Below are 19007 nucleotides of genomic sequence, written 5' to 3'. Positions count from 1 at the left end.
TTTATCTGTTGCAAAGAAAAAAACAAGGAAAGTCAAGCAAAACAAAGAGACAGAAGAATATGTTCCAAACAAAAGAACAACATAAAACCTCAGAGGAAAACCTTAAAGAAACAGAGATAAGTACCTGATAAATAGTTCAAAGTGATGGTCACAAAGGTGCTCCCTGAACTTGGGAGTAGAATAGATACACACAGTGAGAAATTCATCAGACAAATAGAAAATATAAGAAAATACCAAACAGAAATCAGAGAATACAATAATTGAACTGAAAAATACACTAGTGGGATTCAATAGTAGACTAGATGAAGCAAGGAAAGGATCAATGAACTCAAAGACAAGACAGTGGAATTAACCCAATCAGAGCAGCAAGAAGAGCAAAGAATGAAAAAAAAAGTAAAGATAGCTTAAGGGACTTGTGAGACAACATCAAGCTACTTTTACGTTATAGGGGTCTCAGAAGAAGAGAGAGATGTATTTGAAGAAATTATGGCTAAAGACTTCCTTAACTTGGAAAGAAAACAGATATTCAGATCCAGGAAGACCAGAAACTTCCAAAGAAACTCACATCAAGGCAAATTATAATTAAAATATCAAAAGTTAAAGACAAGCAGGAATAGAAAGCAATAAGAGAAAAACAATCTGTTATATACATGGGAATCCCCATAAGACTATCAGCAGATTTTTCAGCAGAAACTTTGCAGGCCAGAAGAAAGTGGCATGATACATTCAAAGTGCTGAAAGAAAAAAACTTCCAACTAAGAATACCTTACCTGGCAGTTATCATTCAGAATTGAAGTAGAGATAAAAAGTTTTTCAGGGCTTCCCTGGTGGCACAGGGGTTGAGAGTCCACCTGCCAATGCAGGGGACACTGGTTCATGCCCCGGTCCGGGAAGATCCCACATGCCGTGGAGCATCTGGGCCCGTGAGCCATGGCCGCTGTGCCTGCATGTCTGGAGCCTGTGCTCCACAACAGGAAAGGCCACAACAGTGAGAGGCCCGTGTACCACAAAAAAAAAAAAATTTTTTTTCAGATAAGCAAAAGGTAAAGGAGTTCATCACCACTAAACAGACCTAAAGGGAGAAATAGACAGCAATACAATAATAGTAGGGGATTTTAATACCCTATTTACATCAATGGATAGATCATCCAGACAGAAAATCAATAAGAAAGCTTTGGCCTTAAATGACATGGTGGATTAAACAAACTTAACAAATATATACAGAACATTCCATCCAAAAACTACAGAATACTCGTTCTTTCAAGTGTATGTGGAATATTCTCCAGTATTGATCATATGGTAGGCCACAAAGCAAGTCTTAATATATTTAAGAAAATTGAAATCATCTCTCCTAACCATAATGGCCTGCAACTGGAAATCAATTACAAGAAAACTGGAAAACTCACAAATATGTGAAGTTTAAGCAACATGCTGCTGAATAACCAATTGAAGAACAAAGCCCAAAGTTAGTAGAAAGAAGTAAATAACAAAGATCAGAGCAGAAATAAATGAAATAGAGACAGGAAAACAATAGAAACAATCAATGAAACTAAGATCTCATTCTTAGAAAAAGATATACAAAATTGACAAATTTTTAGCTAGACTCACCAAGGAAAAAAGAGAATGGATTCAAATAAAATTAAAAATAATAAAAGAGATGTTACAACTGACACTGCAGAAGTACAGATTATAATAAGGCTCTGAAAAATTACATGCCAACAAATTTGATACCCTAGAAGAAATGGAATAATTCCTAGAAACATACAACTTACCAAGACTGAACCAGGAAGAAGTAGAAAATCTGAATAGAACAATTACTAGTAAGGAGATTGAATCAGTAATCAAAAAACATCCCAACGAACAAAAGTCCAGAACCAGATGTCTTCACTGGTGAATTCTACCAAAAGTTCAAAAAAGAATTAATACCAATCTCTGTCAAACCCTCCAAAAAAACAGAAGAGGAGGGAACACTTTAAAACTCATTTAACAAGTCCAGAATTACCCTGATACCAAAACCAGACAAGGAAGCCATATGAAAAGAAAATTACAGGCCAATATCCCTAATAAACATAGATGAAAAAATGCTCTATAAAATATTAGCAAACTGAATTCAACAATATGTTAAAAGGATCATATACCATGATCAGGTGGGATTTACTCCAGCGACACATGGATGGTTCAACATCTGCAAATCAATCAATGTGATACACTGAATTACTGCATTGACAAAATGAAAGGTAAAAATCATATGATCTGAAACACTGTAAATCAACTATACTTCAGTTAAAAAAATTTTAATTATCTCATCAGATCATCTCAACAGATGCAGAAAAAGCATTTGCCAAAATTCAACATCCATTTGTGATAAAACTCTCAACAAAGTGGGTACAGAGGGAATGTATCTCAACATAATAAAGGCCATATATAACAAGCCTACAGCTAATATCATACTCAACAATGAAAAACTGAAAACTTTTCCTCTAAGATCAGTAATAAGACAAGAATGCCCACTCTTGCCACTTTTATTCCACATAGGATTGGAAGTCCCAGCCAGAGTAATTAGGTAAGAAAAAAATAAAATAAAAGGCCTCCAAACAGGAAAGGAAGAAGTAAAATTATCACTATTTGAAGATGACATGATATTATATATAGAAAACCCTAAAGACTCCACCAAAGGGCTTTCCTGGTGGCACAGTGTTTGAGAATCTGCCTGCTAATGCAGGGGACACGGGTTTGAGCCCTGGTCTGGGAGGATCCCACATGGCGCGGAGCAACTAGGCCTGTGAGCCACAACTACTGAGCCTGCACATCTGGAGCCTGTGCTCTGCAACGGGAGAGGCCGCCATAGTGAGAGGCCCCCACACCACAATGAAGAGTGGCCCCCGCTTACCACAAGTAGAGAAAGCCCTCGTAGAGAAACGAAGATGCAACACAGCAGAAATAAATAAATTAATTAATAAACTCCTAACCCCAACATCTTCTTTAAAAAAAAAAAAGACTCCACCAAAAAAAAACTATTAGAAATAATAAACAAATTCAGTAAAGTTGCAGGATACAAAATCAATACACAAAAAACTGTCCTGTTTCTATAAACAACAAACTATCAGAAAGTGAAATTAAGAAAATAATCCCATTTACAATTGAATCAAAAAGAATAAAATACCTAGGAAAAAGAAAAATGAAAGAGGTGAAAGACCTGTACAATGAAAACTATAAAACATTCATGAAAGAAATTGAAGAAGACACAAATAAATGGAAATACATGTCATGTTCATGGATTAGAATAATTAATATTTTAAAAATGTCCATACTACCCAAACAATCTACAGATTCAATGCAATCCTTACCAAAATTCCGATGGCATTTTCCACAGAAATAGAACAAACAATCCTAAAAATTTTATGGGACTACAAAAGACCCCCAATAGCCAAAACAATCTTGAGAAAGGAGAGCAAAGCTGGAAGCATCCTGCTCTCTGATTTCAGACTATAATACAAAGGTATAGTAATGAAGGCAGTATGGTATTGACATAAAAGCAGACAAATAGATCAATGAAACAGAATAGAGAACCCAGAAATAAGCCTCCACATATATAGATAATTTATTTATGACAAAGGAGCCAAGAATATACAACAAGGAAAGACAGCTTCTTCAATAAATGATGTTTGGAAAACTGGACAGCTACATGCAAAAGAGTAAAACTGGACCATTATCTTACACCATATACAAAAATTAACTCAAAATGGATTAAAGACTTGAATGTGAGACCTGAAACTACAGAACTCCTAGAAGAAAACATATGTGATAACCTATTGGTCTAGGAGATGATTTTTTTGGACCTGACACCAAAAGCAAAGGCAACAAAAGTAAAAACAAACAAGTAGGACTACATCAAACTAAAAAGCTGCACAGCAACGGAAACCATCAACATAATGAAAAGGCAACCTACTGAATGGGAGAAAATATTTTCAAATCATATACCTGATAAGGGGTTAATATCCAAATATACAGTAGACCCTTGAACAATATGGTGGTTAGGTACTGACCCCCAGCACAGTAGAAAACCCATGTATAAATTTACAATCAACCCTCCATATCTGTGGTTCTGCATCCTTAGATTCACCCAACTGCAGATTGTATCGTACTGTAGTATGTATTTATTGAAAAAGGTTTGTGTACAGTGGACCCATGTAGTTCAAATCCATGTTGTTTAAGGGTCAACTCTATATAGCGAACTCATACAACTTATTAGCAAAAAAATCAAACAATCCAATTAAGAAATGTGCAGAGGATCTGAATAGACATTTTTTCAAAGATGGCATACAGATGGCCAATAAATACATGAAAAGATGCTCAGCATCACTAATTTTCAGGGAAATGCAAATCAAAACCAAAGTGAAATATCACCTCACACCTGTCAGGATGCTGTCATCAAAAACGAGATAAGTGTTGGTGAGGATGTGGAGTAAGGAACACTTGTGCACTGTTGGTGGGAATGTAAATTGGTGCAGCCACTATGGAAAACAATATGAACGTTCCTCAAAAAAATAAAAATAAATCTACCATATGATCTAGCAATCCCACTTCTGGGTATATATCCAAAGGAAATGAAAACAGGGTATGGAAGAGATATATGCTCTCCCATGTTTACTGCATCCGTTCTGTATAGAAATTTGGAAACCTTCACTGGAGGTGAGACTTGTATAACAGGAGCTGACAGTAGATGCTTTAGTCAGAAACTATCCTAGGAATAACTAGTCCTAGCTCTACTGGAGAGGGCTGAAAAATAAAAAATTCCATTATGATTAGCATTAAAAATTCCACAAAATATCTCAAATATCCAGGTATCTCTATGACTATGATATAAGACCTACAATTGTTTCCATAGAATGTGTGTTTTCTCCTCTGGGGAAAACTGGGAGGGCCTCGAATGGACTAACTGCAAGTTATCTTTCCCCTGTGTTCCCATCATAAGGTCCTCTAGCCGAACAACCTTCCTTATCAAGGGGACCAGGCACAGTGCCTGCTTATCCCTGAATAGCAGGTTTCAGTTCCCTGGTAGCCAGAGGAATTAGTCAAACAAGTCTCTCACATCCTTTAACAGGAACCAAGGGTCATCTCATTCTCTTGCTACTACAAAACCTGTGTCTTACAGCTCGTACTCGTTCATTCTATTCCCGAGTGCAACCCTAGTGTGGTCCTTAGTGGTATGTTTCAAATATATATGACTGATAAGCTGCTGTCAGTCTCATCTGTTGAATTTCAGTGTTATGTGTTCAGCCATCCCCATAAACCTAGGGAGGGAAACCTTCTCTCACCAATGGGGTGAAGTAGAAGTGAATAAAACAATTGGCATCATGAACAAGGTGGCTCAACAATGACCAATGACACCTGGACCTGGTCAGCTTTAAATGCTCTTGGCTAATGAATCCTGTGATACAGCAGCAGCTGCCTGGGACAGAACTGCCAATTGCTGGTGGGCTTGTTCTTTGGCTTGCAGGGCACTTTGTTGTCTCTCATGTGTTGCCATATCTTCCCACCCACCCTAAAGTACTCTCATCTCTGAGATAAGATATGATGTTAATTGGTTATACCCCAGGGTGACATGCCATTGGGTTCAGCCTGTGTTTGGCAGTGGTCTCTGAGGCTCCCATCTGTAATGGCAGTAACAATAGTGTCCTAACCTGTTGGTGCTGAGTCCTGCTTACCAAGGTTTGGGCTGGTGACCATCACTGGCTGCTTGGGGCAGCCATAAGGACATTTTTTGTGATTGTAAACTCCTGTGATTGACCCAGGGAAAGCTCTTTGCGAAGTTTCAGTTAAAGAAGGAGACCACCAACACAGGGTGAATTAAGCATAGCATCCCAATTGCCAAATAGTCATTGTTGTTTAGGTAAGGAGAGCGACCTTGCTTGTTTCCTGTGCTGCTCCTTTGCTGCTGTCGTACACTCTCCAGACCCCTAAAGCTGTTGAGGTGAAAATCCATTACTGAGGGCAGCCTGTGGCCCAGACACTAACAAGAAAAGAAAAACGGAAGGAGCATTTGGTCTTAGCCCTTCCCGAAATACCAGAGGTAACTCAACTGCTCTTCCAATGCAAAACTCCTAGCCAATGTGCCTCGCCTGTGCTTACCAGGATGCCAAAGGGCTAATCTTGCCATCACGATGTTTGATGACCACCAACTAACTGGTCCATAGACAAAATGACCTTACTGCATGTGTACACTGATCTGGGGAAATTGACTGGAGGAAACTACGACTGTTTGTAAGGTGGGAGCCCAATCTTCTGCATCATTCCCTGTAACTACCCAGAAACTCCACACCATGGACAGAAAGACAGAAACTAAAAACTTCAACTTTACATGGCTAGAGATCCAAAATATTCTAAGAAACTACATCCAGAGTGAAAAGAAGAAATGAAGGATGAAAGCAAGAAAGAAAGAAAGCAAGAAAGAAAGAAAGAAAGAAAGAAAGAAAGAAAGAAAGAAAGAAAGAAAGAAGGAAGGAAGGAAGGAAGGAAAGGAAGGAAGGAAGGAAAGGAAGGTAGGAAGGAAGAAAGAAAGAAAGAAAGAAAGAAAGAAAGAAAGGGAGAAAGGGAACAAGCCAGCAAACCTGTGCAGCAAGAGAAAGCAGGATCTTAGTGGAAGATTGTCTTAAGCCATTGACCCCAGGGTTCTGAGTTCAGCATTCTTCTGCTGCACCACTCTGCTGCCTATGCCCATCCTGCAACAAAAGTCCTGAAGGGGAGTTATAAGGAAAAGCACCCACGGTACCCCTATGGCACAGCACAAGGGTTAATTCTAACCCAACGTAAGCCTTGAGTCCTTAAACAATACAACCATTGCTGTGGGGGAGGCTCCCAACCTTGAATACACTGATTTTTTTAGGGGAACCACTGGCTGGAACTGCACACCCTGGTTAGGTAACCATTTGCTTGAGTTGCTTTACAACAGGAGGTTCTGGTAAGGAACATGGAACTAACAAGCCACCACCAACCAGAAGAACTTGGGAAAGGTCAAAAGGAGAGAGGAGACACCAGTCCATATGTCCTACCAACCTCCCAAAATCCTCGTTGCTGGAATTCATCTTGGCTGAGCTATGCGTGCACCACCAGGAAGGACCCTGAGTCAGAATGATTGGCCAGAGACAACCCGGAAACTAACCCCATCACCCTAAAACCCGAGACTGTGAGCCACGTGGCAGAGCAGTTCTCCTGGGTTCCCTTACCCTCCTGCTCTCCACCCAGGCGCCCCTTCCCAATAAAGTCTCTTGCTTTGTCAGCACGTGTGTCTCCTCAGACAATTCATTTCTTACTGTTAGACAAGAGCCCATTCTTGGGCCCTGGAAAGAGTCCCCCTTCCTGCAACAAGGTGAGGCTCTCTGTAGGAAGAAAGTTATGAACATGAGCAGGGTAAAGAGAACCCCTCATTCCTGTAGTATATCCAGTGACAAAGTGATAATGAAAAAAAGGGGAATAAAATTTAAAAACCTGGATACTACTGGAGGAAACAAACAAAATAATGAAAGAAAAATCCAGAATTTGACCCAATTGGAAATTTGAAATTTACTAAAATAGTGTATACAACAAAAAGATAAAAGTATGCTGTTTGGCTTTTGCATCTCTGCCACATAGGTTCTGAATTAACTTGGACATCTGTTAAGTCACACCAATTGGCAAAACTTCATGAACATCATCAATACTGGGGCTCAAATTAGAGTTATGCCTAGGAATGCACTAAATTTAAACATGGTTCTCCTATAATCTTAGGGGAGTTACAGTATATAAAAAAGAGGACAAATAGGTATGCCTCATCTTAACCATCATTTCCATTGCCTAAATTTTCCATAGTTATAGCACTGACAGGCTTGAAATATCCAAGTAGCATGGACACTCTAACCCAATGAGTAATAAATTAAAATTAAATAAATAGTTGACAGAAATTGTCTTAACAAAGTAAAATCCCATGGACAACACTCCTCCCAGGTAAAAATAGTTAATATGGCCCAATCAATGTAAATTAAACCAGGGTCTTTAAGGATTTAAACTTATTTATAAGACCTAGTGGTTGAAGGGGTGATTATCTCAGCTGCTTCTCCATTAAACATTTCATTTTGGCCTGTTCCTAATCCTGGAAAGAATGAGTCGTGCCTCATAATGAAAAATGGTAAGACCCAAGGGTCAGCACAATTGATCACCTGTCAGGCAGTCATTGTAGAACTGGCTTCCCTGGGCAAGAAATGTCCGTATCTGCACAAGTTTACAGACTCCTGGACCATTGCCTAAAAATTGACCCCTGTGGGGTAAAGAACTCTGAGAAGCTCTTGGCCTTACAGATACCCAAAATGTAAATCAAGGTAACAGATGTCTCTACATATACTAAAGCCACAACACAAAGCTGCACCAGGACACTCCTCATGCCCTTTGGAATTCCAGGCATTACTGGTAGTGACCAAAGCACTAGTTCCACTTCTCAAAATATACAATGTTGAGCTCTTGAAGAAGGTATTCAATGGAACTTCCACCTCTCCTATAGGTCCCGGCAGCTGGCTTAATTGGGAGGCATCATGGGCTTCTTGAAGAACTCCTATTTTAGTTTAAAAATGTCAAGTGGACCCCATGCTGGTTGTTACCTTTGCCACAGGCATTGATTAATCTAAATGTGTCCCCTCTGGGGACATGTACTCTCTACCACAATGCCACACAATTCCCTCAATATACTTTATTGGCCATAAAAAGGGACACTTCTAAAGATTATATTTTTTACAACAATCTCACCAAGTCCTTTTCCCCCTGGTCAAAGTAACTACTTTGCTTTCTAGGGAGGTACTTCTCTTACTCCCTAGAAGTCTTACTCATCATCAACGTTTAAAGTGATGTCAAGGGTAAACTGTAGAATAAGTCCTAATATTATGGGTGCCTTTACATCTTGGGAAAACCAGAGGGGTCTCAGATAGCCTAACTGCAAGTTCCCCTTTCCCATTGTGCTCATCTGAATGAGGTCCCCTAGTCAAACAACACTCCTCATCACAGGGACGAGGCGTAGTGCCTGCTTATGCAGGTTTCAGTTCCCTTCCAACCAGCAGAATTACTTCTACAAACCAATCACATGCTCCCATAGGAACCAGAGGGCACCTCATCCTCTTGTTTACTAGAAAGCCTGCCTTCCACAACCCCTGCTCGTGCATTCTATACCTGAATGCAACACCTGTGTGGCCCTGCATGGCATGGTGTTCTCCTTCTCCAGGTTGTGAATATATATGACTAATAAACTGTTGTCAGTCACACTTGTCAAGTGTTTGTCATGTGCTCAATCATCCCTATAACGCTAAAATAGGACTCCCTCCCTCCCCAACAAGGTGAAGTGGAGGTGAATAAAACATTGACCACTCAAGGATCAAGGAAGTAGGCATTAATTTTTTTTAATTGAAGTATAGTTGATTTACAATATTATATTAGTTTTAGGTGTACAACATAGCCATTCAATATTTTTATAGATATGCACCATAAAAATTATTATAATTTATTGACTATTCCCTGTGCTGTTTATTACATCCCAGTGACTTATTTATTTTATAACTGGTAGTTTGTATCATTTAACCCATTCCCCTACCCCTCTCTTCTCTGGCAACCACTAGTTAGGTCTCTGTATATATGAGTCTGTTTCTGGTTTGTTATATTTGTTCATTTGCTTTATTTTTTAGATTCCACATAGAAGTGAAAGCATATAGTATTTGCCTTTCTCTGGCATACTTATTTCAGTAAGCATAATACCCTCCAGGTCCATCCATGTTATCAAATGGCAAGACAACTAAATATCAAAAAAAAATCTGATTACAAAATGGGCAGAGAACTTGAATAAGCATTTTTCCAAAGAAGATATACAGATGGCCAACAAGCACATGAAAAGATGCTCAACATCACTAATCATTAGGAAAATGCAAATCAAAACCACGAGATACCACTTCACACCTGTCAGAATGGTTATCATCAAAAAGACAAGAAATAACAAGTGTTGGTGAGGACATGGGAAAAAGGGAACCCTAGTACCCTGTTGGTGGGAACATAAATTGGTGCAGCCACTGTGGGAAGCAGCATGGAGGTTCCTAAAAAAATTAAAAATAGAACTACCATATGATCCAGCAATCCCACTCCTGGGTATTTAGTTGAAGAAAATGAAAACACTAATTTGAAAAGATATATGCACCTCAGTGTTCATTGCAGCATTATTTACAATTGCCAAGATATGGAAGCAACCTAAGTGTCCATTGACATGGATGGATAAAGAAGATATATTTATATGTAATGGAGTATTATACACATATCAATATATATATAATGGAGTATTACTCAGCCATAAAAAAGAATGAAATCTTGCCATTTGTGACAACAGGTATTACTTTTTTTAGGTATAAATTAAGAACAGAGTGGGCAAAATAATTTCTGAAAAAGAAAAGCTACGAGACAGGCCTCACCTGACCAGATATTAAAATGTACTATGCAGGCATGGTAAATAAAAGTGTTTGGCACATACACAGTCAGATCAATAAAACAGAAAACAGTCCAAAAGTAGACCAAAGTAAATATGGGAATTTAGTATATGATAAGAGTACTTGTTTTAAAGTGGAAAAGATAAATTGCTCAATAAATAATGTTGAGACAGCTGGTTATCTATTTTGAGAGAAAAAAAGATAAGCCTGGATTCTTTTTTTTTTTTTTCAGTACGCAGACTTCTCACTGTTGTGTCCTCTCTCATTGCGGAGCACAGGCTCCGGACGCACAGGCTCAGCGGCCATGGCTCATGGGCCTAGCCGCTCCACGGCCTGTGGGATCTTCCCAGACCAGGGCATGAGCCCGTGTCCCCTGCATCGGCAGGCAGACTCTCAACCACTGCGGCACCAGGAAAGCCCTAAAGCATTTTTAAATTAAGGTATATACATTGTTTTTTTGCGGTTGCGGTTCGCAGGCCTCTCACCACTGTGGCCTCTCCCGCTGTGGAGCACAGACTCCGGACGCGCAGGCCCAGCGGCCATGGCTCACGGGCCTAGCCGCTCCACGGCATGCGGGATCCTCCCGGACCGGGACACGAACCCCTGTCCCTTTCATCAGCAGGCGGACTCTCAACCACTGCGCCACCAGGGAAGCCCTATACATTGTTTTTTAAGACATGCTATTGCACACTTAATAGACAGCAGTATAGTGTAAACATAACTTCTATATGCACTGGGAAACCAGAAAATTGTGACTCTCTTTATTGCAATATTCACTTTATTTCAGTGGGCTGGAACTGGACGTGCAATATCTCTGAGGTATGCCTGTATATGATTAACTGTACAAAAGGAGAATACAGAACAGTGTGAAAAGTATGCTCTTATTTGTGTAAAAGAAAAATGGATATCACTTCTGTATGAAAGCATACAGAAGACACTGTAAATAGTGTGTGCCTCTAAGGAAAGGAGCATCTGGTTGTCCAGGGTGGTAGGGAGATCTCTCTTATATTGTATACGCTTTGCCTTGTTGAAAAATTTTACCATTTGCATGTATTACTGTTTCAACAGAAGAATGTTGTGAATTAAGAAAAAAGAAGGAAAGAGAGTCATGGGACATTTGTTTTGAGAACCAGACAGAAAGCATTCCTCTTAGCATGTATATTACCTGAAATAAAAGAGATATTTATGAGTGTCGCCTTGAAACAGCAGAGGAAGGGTGTGTGGTTTAAAAGCTTCTAGCAGGCAAGGGATGGTAAATAGAAATTAATTGTACAAATACCATTATTAAGAATTTAAGATTTGTAGAATATCATTGGTGAGCTCTTTGTTTAGTGTGCTGTTCTTGTTGTTGTTTTTAACTTTATTGAGGATTAATTGACAAATATAATTGCATATATTTGAAGTGTACAATGTGATGATTTGATATGCGTTGTGGAATGATTACCAAAGTCTAGATAATTAACACATTCATCACCTCATTTCACATACTTAATGCTTTTGTTGTTTATTTACTGTTTAAGAGCTTTCATCAGTTCACTCAAGATTTTCGTTACCCCGACATTATTTTCCCATGTATTTTTCCTAATATTGAAATAATTTTTTGGTGTTTCTCTCATCATAAAAACAATAGACATTCATTATAAAATATTCATATAATATAGAAAAGTATAAAGAATATGTAAAATGTATCTCTAAACCTGCTACCTGGACAAAATGACTGCTATATTTTGGTGTCTAGTCTATCAGGATTATACATATGTATTAGTAAATATTATAATAAATACTATAAATTATGCATTTAACAGTGTAATACATACAATTTTATAATCAAATTTTACAACCAATATTAAATAACAGACAAGTTTCTATGCCAATTACTAAGGCTGTATATCATCATATCATCATACATATATCATCATGTGTAATGAATGCAAAGTGTACTGTAGTGTTGAAGTTTTAAAATTTATTTACCGAGTTTCTTATTTGTGGATGTAAACAGGGTTTTTAATTTCTTAAGCAGCATCTCACCTGCAACTGAGATTTGCAGAAGAACTACTTTATATCCCACATAACATTCTGTAGAAATGAATATATTTGAATGACATTCGTTAACTGCTCATTGAAATTGAGTTCTTTCCAGGGTCTTTGAGGATTCATAGATGAATCTATTATAAGAATCGAGAAAAAGTGTTTTACGAATACAAAGGAAGGAACAATTTATTTGAGATGAAATGGTGGAAAAAGCTTTATGGGGAAGTTAACATTTGCACTGGTCTTTGTAGGAGGAACGAGGAAGTGCATTCTGTGAAGGAAGTTTAGAATTTTTAAAAAGGTGAGCAAAGAGTCAGCGGGGAGAGCCTGGTTAGCTCTCTAGACAGTGCTCATAAATTGACAATTAACTTGGTGAACTCTCTACTGTATCCAGAAACTGGCATTCAGGCAGTTTATCAGGAGTCCTTTATTTATTTATCATACATATTGTGTGTAATATTTATAGTGTAAAATATAATGGAGGGTATAATTAATAATAACTTGGTAGCTTGGCATTTTTTTCAAACTATGAAGCAAATTTAAAATGCAACCAAAATTATATAAGCTTTTATTAAATATCTTCATAAATTAGACATCAATTTTAGCAGTGGAACATGAAGATGTATACATTTTTCCAGTTTAAATTAAAAAATATTTTTAAAACTACAGAGTTCATATTTGTCAATATTTTTGATTATGTTATTTATAAATGTACAGTTAAGGATAAAATGTACTTTTGTCTTTCTGCCAACCAGAAACATATTTATTTTGTAAAATGTTTTGGAGCTTCTGTTTTCACCCCAAAGGTGTAGAGAACTTGAATGAGCATTGCTGTCAGTTTAAAAACAGAGAAAAAGCTAGACAAACTGAAAGTGAATGAACTTTCTTGAACCTTCCAGAGAACTAAGTTTTCAGGCCAAATGAGTAACTAAAACTCTGGAGAAAACAGGTCTCTAAAGGGAGAAAGAGGACTTACTTTTATTTATTTATTTATTTATTTATTTATTTATTTATTGGCTTGTGGGATCTTAGTTCCCTGACCAGGGATTGAACCCGGGCCCTTGGCAGTGAAAGTGTGAGTCCTAACTACTGGACCACCAGGGAATTCCTGGGACTTACTTTAAAATGCATATAGTAGTCCTTATCTTCACTACTAAAAACATTAGAAAAAGAGGTACGAGTAATACACAATTAGTGGAGATGAAATAGAATCATAAAAATGCTCAACTAAACTCGGATCATGTAGAAAGAGGGGAAAAGAAACATAGAACAAGGGGTACACACACACACACAAACCAAATGTTTTCATATGTTTAGTGCAACTATTGGCACATTGTAGGATGCTAGTAGGCTCAGTGAATATTGAATGGAATACCCTATAGGAGTATTTGAAATTGAAGTGATCAGGATTGGCCAAGGTTTGCTTATAGACAAGGTTGGACCCATTTGTACCCTTGTTGGATGACCAGGATGACCAGAGCAGAGAGGATATTCTTAGAAGGGGAGGGGGGTGGGAAGAGGGGTGTGTGTGTGTGTGTGTGTGTCTGTGTGTGTCTGTGTGTGTGTGTAGGATCGGGGTGAAATTAGAAAGGGGCAAATATGGATGTGAACCAAGACTGATGTATAAGATGATAAATCGTAAATCCCTGAGGTAGTTCAAGTTACACACACCAAAAGAGCAAGGCTAAGGATTTCTAGTTTATAAAACAAAAGATGGAAGTTTCCTGTTTGCTGATTCTCATGGATCCAGCAGTGGTATCTGTGCCCAAGAAAATCAATCTTGGTGCCATTTTCACTTGGTAGTGGCGTGATGGTGGGGTGCAGGCTGTGGTGAAAAGAGGCTGCCAACTCCTGTTAGGTAACAAAGCCCTTTGGAACCTGCAAAATTCAAGGTGAGTTCTGTAGCAGCTGTAGGACAGAAGACACCTGGGATTAAATTCAGAGAGCTTCATCTTTCCTCATACCCCCCATTATTTGTTTCCCAAAGTGATGTTGAACCTCAGCAAATCTTCAGGGAACCGCTGCATTTGGAGACTCCAGCTGTGCTTTGTTTCTATCTGCAAGCCGCTAGCAACACCCTATGGTGAATCTGCCCCTGGGGGATGAGACCTGGAAAAAGAAAAAGGGAAGAATCTCTAAATGTAAAGCTTTTCAAAATGGAGACAATGTAAAGAATCCAGTGGAGCCAGTGAAGTAAAATATTACTTCTGTATTACAGTCACCTTATTGCAATCCTGACTAACCAAATGGGGCCTTGGTTTGCTTGGTTTCTGCCTGCTGAGCTTGGGGGATGATGGAAATTGAGCTAGTATAATGCCATAAATGCCAAAGAACAAGGACAGCACACTAGATGCCTTCGTGTGGAGGAGTAGAGAGTTGCATTTTATTCTGATGTGCACTTATGAAAAATTGGGACAAAAGTGGGAAGAGGGAAAGTGGACTGGCACTCAGTTATTTCTCAAATTCATGTGAAATAAAAACAGTTGATAGTATAATGTGAAAAATGTAGAACATTATGCTGTCTCATTCATTAATTCAGCTCTATCCTGATCTCCCTCACTTGTCTTAACCTGGCCCTTTCCATCCTCCACCATGGCTTTTCTTAAAAGTAAATCTGAGCATGTCTCTCCCCTACTTGAAAACCTTCAATGACTCTCTAATACCGATAGGAAAGAGCATAATATTCTTAGCAGATACTTTGTGATCGGATCCCACGAATATCTCCAGCTTTTTCCTCTCTCTGAAACTGTCCCCCCTCATGTAATTTATGCTCCATAAATATCAGAAAGCTTCTAATTTCCTGCACATACTCTATTATTGGCATGTTCCTATATCTTTGCATAGCCTGATCCTTCTCTGGAATGCTGTTTCTGCACTATTCTGCCTGGATAACTCCCACTTCCTCTACCATGATCCAATAGCTTTTCACTCTCTCTCTGAGATTTCCTCCAACCTCAGGGAGGAATATTTCCCTGTGCTGCCACTGTTACTTGTGCATATTTTTATTGCTGTATTCATTACAATGCATTGGAAATTATTTACTTATATGCCTTCCATCATAGACTGCAAGTTCCTTGAGGCTAGAGACTTCTCCTTCTTTGGTTATGAGAGATTTAGTATATAATAAATATTCAGTGCATGCGTGGTCAATGTGGGATAGGTCACTGTGGTTCTTAATGACTCCAAGAGCTATAAGAAGATAGAATCTGAGCAGCATCTTCTATGGCTTGTTTGTTTTCAGACCCATCCTCCCAGGTAATCACTTAGACTGCAAGACTTTTCTTTAGACAATTGGCGGATAGTTTCTTTTTTCCAAAACCTTTTAAACTCTTCAATCTGTTGATCAAACAGTATGTACTGGGTGCTAAAGTAGACCTATAAGTCATGGCTGCAGCCTTTGAGGAATTTGCAATCTGGTTCAGATTCCTGGGTTTGTATATTGACCGTGGTTATCAACCATCCGGATGGCCTGGGATTGTCCCAGTTTTAGCACTGAAAGTCCCATGTCCTGGGAAACCCCTCAGTCCCAGGCAAACAAGATGGTCAGTCATCCTAGTGAAACAGAGCAGAATCCTATGGTCCTTGTCCCCCATGTCCTCAGCCTGCCTTTTGTCTGTGGGAAAACTTTAGCCAAAGAATAAGTTTAATCAGAGAAGTGAGAAAATGCAAAAACAAAGGAAAACACTCCAACAAGACTAAATAATAATAGTTTAGGCATTAAACAAAGTCAAGGACTTTTAGTTCCTCTTCAAGGGCTATAGATAATATTCTGAACCATATCGTTTGAGCTGCCTTGTAGATACTGAAACCCACACCAGGTGGAAGAAGTGAACTACATGATGACCAGGCTATAGCCGTGACAGAAGCTGCCGTAATTCCAAGAACTGGCCTCAAAGAAATGGGAACAAACCGACCCTGGAACTGAAGATTAATTCTACCTAAAACAATCAAGATGACGCTGGTCAGACCATCACATGACCAAATTCATGATGACTGTCGGAGCTGACTGTGCTGATTCTGCATGTAGCCCCCTCCCTCTACTAATAAAAGCTCTTGCCCTGATTGTCGGCAGGGGGGCAGTGGGGGGAGTCGGCCTTTGGATGGGCATCCACCCTCCCCATCCCTCCAGGTTGCCAGCCTCCAAAATAAAGCAAACATTCCTTTCCACCAACCTTGCCTCTTTATAGGCTTTTGAGCAGGGAGCAGCCAGACCCCCACTTTTGGTCACACTAGGAGATATTCAGTGTATCTTCTTTCTTCCTTATCCCTAATATAAACCAGAACAAGGGCAATCACATTTGGAATGTGAATACTACTGATATGAATTGTGTCCTCACAGGGCCTTTCAGGGATGAAAATAGAAGGGGAAAGGAGGACCTAAAATAAAGAGATCCCTCTACTCTGAAGTTTTCCAGAAAAAACTAGTGAGTAAGGGTCTTTACTGATATTTTGGATTCAGGGCCATGAATTGAAATCTCTCTTGCTAACAGAGGGTGGTCAGTTTGCTTAGAAGGTGATTGCTCATTGTTTTGGGTAGTTGGACTAGCAGAAGAGATATCTTTTGTATACACACAGTGAGGCTTGGTTGAAGCCTCATTCTACCCCTTCTTAACAATGAGGTTTGTGTGATCATCCCATGTTTTAGTTTCATTATCTTTTGTACAGAATAGCCAAAGTAACTACCTCAGAGGGCTGTGAGGAAAATAAAATTAAATAATGCAAGTGAAATTTTACATTGTAAAACGTACTAAAAATTTTCATTTAGCTTGGGCCACTGGGTAACAAAATAGAAGGCTGTGTTTTGACATTTTGAGCTCTTGATAATGGTGGAAATCAGCATCTAGGGGGATATTATCATTTCTTCACACAATTACTGCCTTTTAGATAAACATTTAATCAACATATTCTATGAGTCAAGCACTGTGCTAAAGGTTGAGGAAACATTGATAACTGGTAAGGAAATCAATTACTGTTTCAGTTTTAATGAATTCATATTCTGCGAAAGTGAAGGTGAGCTTCTTTGTTACCTTTTTACATTAGGAAGGAAAGTGGTCTAATCCTGGATTAAGTAGTGACGATTAAGGGGACAATGGTATCCAAATTTTTAGATACCAGATGATAAGGGAAACTTGGATGATCTTAGAAGCTAGGTGAAATTACTTAACAAGTCTGAGCCAGGTTATTTGAATAGTCTGAGTGGTAATACAATTTGTTTGGAAGTTCAATTTTTTTAGAAGCAGCCAAAATTTGGAGCCAAAGCTGTGAATAAAGTTGGTGATTAAACTAGGGAGCAAGATTTTCATTTAAAGAAATAGGTTGTGACTATTAAAATGGTGATCACATTTTTCTTATGTGGCTTATAAACTTACTCCGAAGATATTTTTCAGAACGGAATTCTAAAGGGTCTTGGAGGTATAGCATAATTGCTGGAAAGTGTGTATTTTTCTAAGATGACAGCTTTAAGGGAAGAACTTTCATTGAAAGTACACTTTTTTAATGTTTTTATGTTTATGTTTTTCAATCACATTTTTTAATAACTTATAAGCCCATTATTAAAACTAGTTAGAGAAAAATAATGCCTGTGACCCCATCATCCTCACAAAGTTAATTTTTTTTATGTTTTGTTACATAACTCACTTTTCATTATGTGTTATTATTCATTTATAAGGTGGAATTTCATTTTGAGATATACATCTCAGTCATCTGAAGCCCCAGATAAAAAAATAGACAAACAAAAATAAATAAAGTAAAATAAAGTAAAATAAAATAAAAAGTTTGTTTTAGGCTGGAAAGACTATCCATTATTTGCTGACCTTTTGGATACAATTAACAAATGCAAAGTTGCTCAAAGTATTTTGTGTAGCTTCTTTGGTTTGAAAGTTTCAGACATGCAGCTTTGAAGTAGCAATGTTCTGGCTCTCTTTTGTTTCCTGCTATGAGTCCCAGCTTCCCAGAAGTGACTGCTGCTTGAGGAGTCTGTAGCTAGTTAAATGAGGATTACTGTATATAACTTCATATGACTTACCAAGGAGCATGACGGGGCTCTCCATGGGGAAGCAACAAATGTAGAAGATCTGGCAGTTTAATGGAACACACACAGAAAATTCCTAATGTGGTGCTGTAAACACAATTGTTAGTAGACTCCATGCAATGAAAAAGTCTGGTACGTTCTTGGAACCTAGAACTTCGTATTACAGTTAGAAAATTATTTTCAGAATTATAAGTAAACTAAGGTATATGAAAATGATTACAGTAGATGGAAAATTACTAGAGCTACAACTTTGGAAGCTGCAACACTCTGTGGGGAAAACAACAACAACAACAACAAAACTTTGGTTGTGAAAAATAAAAACAACAACAAAACAAAAACAACAAAAAACCTTAAAATGCACAAGAACACTTTCTTACTGGTACCACAAGTTGCTCCAGGTTTACCTTGTATTTTCTCTGCCCAGCCAAAGAATCAACCACTTCTGCAACTCAAAAGGG

Source organism: Mesoplodon mirus (genome assembly GCF_964341445.2).
Source record: "Mesoplodon mirus genome assembly, chromosome: X".
NCBI lineage: Eukaryota > Metazoa > Chordata > Mammalia > Artiodactyla > Ziphiidae > Mesoplodon > Mesoplodon mirus.
Note: the sequence above shows the minus strand (reverse complement) of the source record.